This window comes from Zalophus californianus, chromosome 3 (genome assembly GCF_009762305.2).
Source record: "Zalophus californianus isolate mZalCal1 chromosome 3, mZalCal1.pri.v2, whole genome shotgun sequence".
Lineage (NCBI taxonomy): Eukaryota > Metazoa > Chordata > Mammalia > Carnivora > Otariidae > Zalophus > Zalophus californianus.
In genome coordinates, this window is record NC_045597.1 from 38,441,052 (window position 1) to 38,450,506 (window position 9,455).

Sequence of the window (9,455 nt, forward strand, 5' to 3'; positions counted from 1 at the left end):
AAAAACTCAATAAATTGTGTGAAGGAACATATGTCAACATAGTACAAGCCATATATGACAAGCCCATAGATAATATACTCACTGGTGAGAGATTGAAAGCTTTATCCCTAAAGTGAGTAAGAAGACAAAGGTTTCCACTCTCACCACTCCTGTTCAGGATAGTAGTAGAAGTCCTTCCCAGAACAATCAGGCAATAAAAATAAATAAAGTACATCCAAATTGGAAAGGAAGAAGGAAAATTGTCTCTGTTTATTCATGACATAATCTTGTATATAGAAAATCCTAAATATTCCACCAAATACTGTTAGACCTAATAAAGGAATCCAATAATGTTTCAGAATATAAAATCAGCATACAAAAATCAGTTGCATTTCTATACACTAGCCATGAACTATTTGAAAAAGTCATAAAGAAAGCAGTACTATTTGCAGTAGCATTAAAAGAGTAGAATACTTAAGAATAAGTTTAGGGGATCATTTTGCAACCTAGACAAATATGTAATCCTTATGTTGCATGCCTGAAATGAACATCATGTGATATGTGAATTTTATGGCAATAAAAAAGAGAGAGCTTTGGCATTAACACACACACACACACACACACACACACACACACAAAAGAGTAAGTTTAACCAAGGAAGTGAAACATCTATACACTGAAAAGTACAAAATATTGATGAAAGAAATTAAAGAACAAGTAAATGGGAAGATATCCATGTTCATGGATCAGTAGAATTAATTTTATTAAAATTTCCATACTACCAGGGTGCCTGGGTGGCTCAGTCATTAAGTGTCTGCCTTAGGCTCAGGTCATGATCCCAGGGTCCTGGGATCAGGCTCCCTGCTCCACGGGAAGCCTGCTTCTCCCTCTTCCACTCCCCCTGCTTGTGTTCCCTCTCTTGCTGTGTCTCTCTCTGTCAAATAAAATATTAAAAAAATAAATAAATAAAATAAAATTTCCATACTACCCAAAGCCATCTATAGATTCAGTGCAATCCCTACAAAATACCAACGGCATTTTTTAAAAAAATAGGAAAAAAAATGCTAAAGTTCATATAGAACCACAAAAGGAACTAAAAAGTGAAAACAACCTTGAGAAAGAACAAAGCTAGATGCATCACATTTCCCAATTTCAAACTATATTACAAAACTATAGTAATCAAAACAGTATGAAACTGGCATAAAAACAATCACATAGACCAGTGGAACAGAAATAAACCCACACATAATATTTCACAAAGGAGCCAAGAATGCTCAGTGGGGAAAGGATAGTTTATTTCAATTAGCAATAATCGCGCCTCGGATAAACCTCATTGGCTACGATACTGCTACTGCGCAAAGCTGCAAGGATAGTTTATTTAATAAATGATCTTGTGGAAAGTAGGATAGTCACATGCAAAAACAAACAAAAAAATGAAATTGGAAACCTGTATTACACCACTCACAAAAATAGAAACTCAAAATGGATTAAGGAATTACATGTTTTGACCTGAAATCATAAAACTCCTAGAATAGAAGACATGGAAAATGCTCCTTTACATTTGGCAATGATTTTTTTGGATGTGACACCGAAAGTACCAGCAACAGCAGCAAAAATCACCATTGGGACTATATCGAACTAAAAAGCTCTACAAGGCAAAAAAAAAAAAAAAAAAAAAAAAACAATCAACAAAAAGGAACAGCAACCCAAGGAATGAGAGAAAATATTTGCAAACCATATATCTGATAAAGGGTTAATATCCAAAATATGTAAGGAACTGATATGACTCAATGGCTAAAGAACAATCTGATTAAGAATTGGGCAGAGGAACTGAACAGACATTTTCCAAAGAAGACATCCAAATGGTCAACAAAGTCATGGAAAAAATGCTCAACATGACCAGTCATCAAGGAAATACAAGTCAAAACAATTAGATATCATCTCAAATCTGTTTAAATGGCTATTATTTAAAAAATAAGAAATACTGGCATGGATGTAGAGAAAAGGCAACGCTTGTGCACTATTGTGAGGAATAGAAATTGGTATAGCCACTATAGAAAACAGCATGGAGATTCCTCAAAAAATTAAAAACAGAACAATCATATGATCCAGCAATCCCACATCAGGCTATATATCTGAAGAAAATGAAATCACTTTTTTGTTGCTGTTATCCATTTGACTATTTTATTGTGACTTTGTATAAGGTGAATTATTTTTTCAAGTTTTTATTTTAATCACCCAGTGCTCATCATGAAAAGTGCACTCCTTAAAACCCATCACCTATTTCCCCCATCCTCCCAACCCACCTCCCTTCTGGTAACCATTCATTTGTTCTCTATAGTGAAGATCCTGTTTCTTGGTTTGCATTCTCTCCCTTTTTTATTCCTTTGCTCATTTGTTTTGATTCTTAAATTCCACATATGAGTGAAATCATGATATTTGTCTTTCTCTGACTGACTTATTTCACTTAGCATCCTTGCCAACCCTGTTGTTTCATGTGTTGTTAATTTTAGCCATTCTGACAGCCGTGAAGTGCTATCTCTTGTAGTTTTAATTTGTATTTCCTTGATGATGACTGATGTTGAGCATCTTTTCGTGTGTGTTAGTCATCTGGATATCTTCTTTAGAAAAATATCTATTCATGCTTTCTGCCCATTTCTTAACTTGATCATTTGTTTTTTGGGTGTTGTGTTTGATAGGGTCTTTATATATATTGGATACTAACCCTTTATCAGTTATGTATTTTCAAATATCTTCTCCCTTTCCATAGATTGTCTTTCAGTTTTGTTTATTTTTTTTCCTTCACTGTGCAGGAAAGTTTTATTTTGATGAAGCCCCAATAGTTTATTTTTCCTTTTGTTTCCCTTGCCTTGGGAGACCTCTCTTTTCTAGAGAAGTTGCTAAGGCCAGTGTCAGAAAAATTACTGCCTATGCTCTCTTCTAGTATTTTTGTAGGTTTAGGTCTCACATTTATGTCTTCAACACATTTTGAATTTATTTTTGTGTATTGTGTAATAAAGTGGTACAGTTTCATTTTTTGCATCGAGCTGTCCAGTTTTCCCAACACCTTTTGTCAAAGATACTGTCTTTTTCCCATTGGATATTATTTCCTACTTTTGCAAAGATTAATTGACCATATAATTGTGGGTTTATTTCTGGATTTCCTATCCTGTTCTACTGATCTATGTGACTTTTTCTTGTGCCAGTACCATACTGTTTTGATTACTATAGTTTTGTAATATAACTTGAAGTCTAGAATTGTGATGCCTCCAGCTTTGCTTTTCTTTTTCAAAATAACTTTGGCTATTCAGGGTCTTCCATGGTTCCATAACATGTTAGGATTGTTTGTTCTAGCTCTGTGGAAAATGCTGGTGGTATTTTTTAATAGAATTTTTTAAAGATTTATTTATTTATTTGAGAGAGAGAGCATGAGTAGGGGGAGGGCAAAGGGAGAGGAAGAGAGAGAATCTCAAGCAGACCCCCTACTGAGCATGGAGCCCAACATGGAGCTTGATCTCAAGACCTTGAGATCATGACCTGAGCCAAAATCAAGAGTTGGTGGCTTAACTGACTGAGCCACCCAAGCACCCTACTGCTGGTATTTTGATAGGGATTACATTAAATGTGTACATTGCTTTGTGTAGTATAATAGACATTTTAACAATATTTGTTCTTCCAATTCATGAACATGTAATATCTTTCCATTTCTTTGTGTCATCTTCAATTTTTTTCATCAGAGTTTTATAGTTTGCAGGTATTTCACCTCTTTGGTTAGGTTTATTCCTAGGTATCTTATTATTTTTGGTGCAGTTATAAGTGGGATTACTTTCTTAATTTCTCTTTCTGCTGCTTTATTTTTGGTGTATACAAGTACAACAGATTTTTGAAGTTTTATTTTGTATTCTGTGACTTTACTGAATTTGTGTATAAGTTCTAGCAATTTTTTGGTGGAGTTTTTAGGGTTCTTTATGTATAATATCATGTCATCTACAAATAATGAAAGTTTTACTTCTTCCTTACTGATTTTGATGCCTTATTTCTTTTTGTTGTCTGATTGCTGTGGCTTGGACTTCCACTACTATGTTGAATAAAAGTGTTGAGAGTGGACATCCTTGTCTTGTTTCTGATCTTAGGGGAAAGGCCCTTAGTTTTTCCTCATTGAGGATGACGTTAGCTGTGGGTTTTTCATATATGGCCTTTGTTTCGTTGTGGTATGTTCCCCCCAAACCTACTTTCTTGAGGGTTTTATCACAAATGGATGTTATACTTTGTCAAATGCTTTTTCTGTGTCTATTGAAATGATCATATGGTTCTTATCCTTTCTCTTATTAATGTGAGATCATGTTTATTGACTTGCAATTATTAAACCACCCTTGCATCCCGGGGATAAATCCTACTTCATAATGGTGAATGATATTTTTAAGTATTGTTGGATTTGGTTTGTTAGTATTTTGCTTGAGTATTTTGTATTTATGTCCATCAGAAGTATTGACCTGTAGATCTCTTTTTTTGTGTGTGGTGTCTTTATCTGGTTTTGGTGTCAGGCTAATGCTGGCCTCATAGAATGAATTTGGAGGTTGTTCTTTATTTTCTATTTTTTAGAGTAGTTTGAGAAGAACAGGAATAACTCTTCTTTAAATGATTGATAGAATTTGCCTGTGAAAACATTTGGTTTTGAACTTTCTTTTCCTGGAGATTTTGATTACTAATAATTCAATTTCTTTGCTGGTAATCATGGGTCTGTTCAAATTTTCTATTTCTTCCTGTTTCAGTTTTGGTAGTTTATATGTTTCTAGGAATTTATTTCTTCTAATTTGTCCAATCTGTTGGCATATAATTTTTTCATATAGTGTTTCATAATATTCTCTTATAATTGTTTGTATTTCTGTAGTTTTGTTTTTTTCTTCCCCCTAATTTATGGTTTTATTTATTTAAGTCCTTTCTCTCTTTTTTTGATAAGTCTGGCTAGAGGTTTATCAATTTCATTGATTTATTCAAAGTACCATCTCATGGTTAGGTTGTTATTTTGAGATTTTTCTTGCTTCTTGAGGTAGGCCTGTATTGCTATAAATTTCCCTCTTAGAACCACTTTTTCTGTATCCCAAGAGTTTTAAACCATTGTGTTTTCATTTTCATTTGTTTCCATGTACTTTTAAATTTCTTCTATTTCCTGGTTGATGCATCATTGTTTAATAGCATGTTATTTAACCTCCATGTATTTGTGGTCTTCCAAGACTTTTTCTTATGGTTGATTTTTAGTTTCACAGTGTTGTGGTCAGAAAAGATGCATGGTATGACATCTATCTTTTTAAATTTGTTGAGGCTTGTTTTGTGGCCTCATGATTTTGGAGAATGTTCCATGTGCTCTTAAAAAGGATATGTTTTGCTATTTGAGGATGGAATATTCTGAATATATCTGTTAAATCCATCTGGTCCAGTGTGTCATTAAAACCATTGTTTCTTTGTTGATTTTCTCTTTAGATGATCTTTCCATTGATGTAAGTGGGGTGTTAAAGATACCTACTATTGTATTATTATTGATAAGTTCCTTTATGTTTGTTATTAACCTTTTTGTGTATTTGAGTGGTCCCATGTTGGGTGCATAAATATTTATAATTATTATATTTTCTTGTTGAATTGTCCCCTTTATTATTACATAGTGTCTTTTTTTTTGCCTCTTGTTACAGTTTTTGTTTTAAAGTCTATTTTGTCTGATATAAGTATTGCTATTTCAGCCTTATTTTACAACTATTTCCATGATAAATGTTTCTCCATCTTGTCACTTTCAATGTATAGGTGTCTTTAGGTCGAAAATGAGTCTTTTGTAGACAGCATATAGATGGATTTGTTTTTTTAAATCCATTATGTCTTTTGATTGGAGTATTTACTCCATTTACATTCAAAGTAATTATTGAGACATATGTATTTATTGCCATTTTATTACTTGTTTTGTGATTGTTTCTGAATATTTTCCCTGATTCTCTCTTGTCATTCTCTCTATCATGTTTTGCTAATTTTCTTTAGTGATATGTTGAGATTTCTTTCTTTTTATCCTTTGCACATTTATTAGTGCCTTTTGATTTGTGGTTACCATTAAGTTTGTATATAACATCTTCTGCATATAGCAGTCTATATTAAGTTGATGGTTGTTTAAGTTTGAACACAGTCTTTACTCCTCTCCTCCCCACATTTTAGGTATATGTTGTCCTGTTTTACATCCTTTTATTTTGTGAGTTCCTTGATTGATTTTTATAGAAATATTTATTTTTACTGCTTTTGTGTTTCCTAACTTCATATTGTCATTTTTAGTCTTTCCTTTCACCTAAAGAGTCCACTTTAATATTTCTTATGGTTCTGGTTTAGTGGTCATGAAGTTCATTAGTTTTTATAGGAAAACTTTGTCTCTGGGAAATTTTTTGTCTATCCTTCTATTCTGAATGATAGCCTTGCTGGATAGAATATTCTTGACTGCAGGTTTACCCTTTTAGCACTTTGAATATATCATGCCACTCATTTCTGGCTTGGATAGTTTTTGCTGAAAAAACCACTTTATGGGATTTCCTTTGTATACAACTGTCTTCATTGTTCTTTATCACTATATTTTGCCTTATTTATTTATTTACTTATTTGCCACTTTAATTACAATATGTCTTGATGTAGATTTGCTTTTGTTGATTTTGTTGAAAGTTCTGTTTGCCTTCTAGATTTGGATATCTGTTTCCTTCCCCAGATTAGGGAAATTTTTAGCTATTATTTCTTAAAATAAATTCTCTGCTCCCTTTTCTCTCTTATAGTATGGGACTCCTATAATATGAATGTTATTACATTTGATGGAGTTATTGAGTTCACTAAGTCTATTCTTGTTTTGCATAATTATTTCTTCTGTCTTTTGTTCAGTCTGGTTACTTTCCATTATTCTGTCTTCTAGGTCATTAATTTGTTCCTTCGATTCATCCTGCTGTTCATGACATCAAGTGTGTTTCTCATTTTGTTTACTGAGCCCTTTATCTCTGCTATGTTATGCCTTATCTCTGTGTTGATGGTCTCACTGATGTCTTCCACTCTTTTTGCAAGTCCAATGAGTATCCTTATGATCATTGCTTTAAATTCTCCATTAGGCATGATACTTATATCTGTTTTACTTAGATCTCTGTCCATGGCTTTGTCCTGTTCTTTCATTTGGGACAAATTCCTCTGTCTTCTCATTTTGTTTAAGTCTCTGTACCTGTTTCTCCGTGTTAGGAAAGTCATTATGTGTCCTGTTCTTCAGGGTAATGACTTTATGAAGAGGTCCTGAAGTGCCTGCCATGTAGAGTCCCCTGTTCCCTAGGGCCTGGTGCTTCTGGGAGTGTATCTCTGTGTGTATATGTATTCTGCTGTTGTGTCCTGGCCTCTTTATTGTTCAAGCCAGTTGTCCACAGAAGCTGCCTTTGTGGGCAGTGTTTTGTCCCTGGCCTGAATGTGGTGAGTTTTAACTAGGTATGCTCTGGTCTGCTTCTGAACTGAGACCTGTACAGGCACCACTGGAACTAAGGCCTTACAAAACTCCCAGGTTGTGAGACACAGTGCTGGCAGGGGCTTGGGTTGGTCTTCTGTGGGGAAGGGAGCCCACCATGCTGGGTCTGAGGCCAGTGTGACTGGGAAGGGCAATTCTTCCAGAGTGTGAGTTATCAGGGCTTGTAAGCAGGTTAGGTAGTGAGTGTCAGCACTGTGCTACAGGTGGCCTTGTGTTTATGCTGAGGGGCAGGGGAGGGAAGTGTCACCTGCTAGTTCCTTTGTAGCCTGAGGGGGGGTCTCTCGGAGAATGCTAACTCTCTGGGACATACTCCAAGATGAGGAACTAACCTCCTCACTGTGTGCCCCAGAGACTCTTCAGATGGCTATTTTCAGGCTATACACGCACAGTATGTTTGCCCTGTCTTTTCTCCAAGAGCAAACCCAATATCCTCTGAACTCTTCTAGAGCCAAGCACACTAACCTTTAAAACCTAAGATTTAAAACCTACTGGTTGCAAGAACTCATGAAATTTAGGCCCTCTTGTTTTTCAAGCCAATTGCTATGGGGATTCATTCTTCCTGTGTGCTAGTCTGTCACTCATCCTTCTCCATGACCACAGCTCCTTCCCCACTGCAACAGCCACTATCTGTTTCTTTCCCAAACCACATCTCTGCACTCCCTACCTTCTTCAGTGCTGCCTCTTCTCTACCTTCAGTTTTGGAGTTTGTTCTGTGAGTCTTCAGCTCAACTTCTGGGATATTTAGGATGATTTGATAGTTATCTAGTTGTATTCATGGGATGAGGCATGCCTAGAGTCCTACTCCACCTGAAATCACTATTTTGAACAGATATCTGCATCCCATGTTCCTTGCAGCAATACTCACAATAGCCAAGAACTGGAAGAAATCTAAGTATCCATCTATAAGTGAATGGATAAAGAAAACGTGGTATATATTTATATAATGGAATATTATTCAAGCATATAAAAGATATCCTGCCATTTGTGACAACATGGATGAAATTTGAGAGCATTATGCTAAGTGAAATAAGTCCAACAGAGAAAGAAAAATACTATATGATCAAGGGTACAAAATTTCAGTTATAAAATGAATAAATTGCTGGGAATCTGATGTACAGGATGGAGACTGTAGTTTACAATAATGTATTGTATATTTGAAAGTTGCTATAAAAGGAGAGCTTCAATGTTCTGACCATATCAACATAACAACAACAACAAAATGGTAATTATGTGAGATGAAGAATGTGTTAACGAACTTAATTGTGGTACACCTTCCCAATATATACATTTACCAAATCATCACATCGTACACCTTAAACTTACATAATTTCGCAGGCCAATTATATCTCAGTAATCCTGGGAACAAAAACTGATCGTGTGTAAAGATTGGACTCTTTTTTTATTGAGGGTATAAAATGAATAAAGTTCTTTTCTTCAGGGATTATAAGTGTAATTGAAATAAATCTAAATTGAAGTAGTTAGAAATATGTTGAGACTTTTACTAAATTAAGAGTTTAGGGCAATAATTATATACTTTCTATCAGTTTAAAGGTCTCAAGAATTGCTTAAAATATTAAAAAATACCTAATCCATGAGACAATGTTGAAATAAATGGAAATTTTGTAAAAACCTTTCAAATGACTTCCTAAATTTTGTTTTAATTTTCATTACAGAGAAGATTTGAGGAGATTGAAAAGCAGAGAATCAAATAGATTCATTCAAGGTGAACATTATTTTCCTTATTTCTTATGCCCATATAAAAAATAGAGTAAGATGATTGTTCAAATATAATCTATAATTATCTTTAATTAATTGGGTCTTAGATATGACTTCTTAAAATTCTGTTATTTTAATATCACAATTACCTCTAGGCATCATCTTTATATAACCAATTTAGAATATATATTTTTGTTCAATAGAAAAACATCTTTTGAAATGCAGGGTATATGTTACAAAACTA

The 9,455-nt window shown here is 34.3% G+C and overlaps 1 non-coding gene across 1 annotated transcript; it reads right to left on the reverse strand.

Annotated features, from left to right (window-relative positions):
• Positions 1–1,208: 1,208 nt before the first annotated feature.
• Positions 1,209–1,342, reverse strand: LOC113921050. The gene has a single exon (XR_003519484.1). It is a non-coding gene; the product is annotated as a U4 spliceosomal RNA (small nuclear RNA).
• Between the last annotated feature and the right edge of the window lie 8,113 nt (positions 1,343–9,455).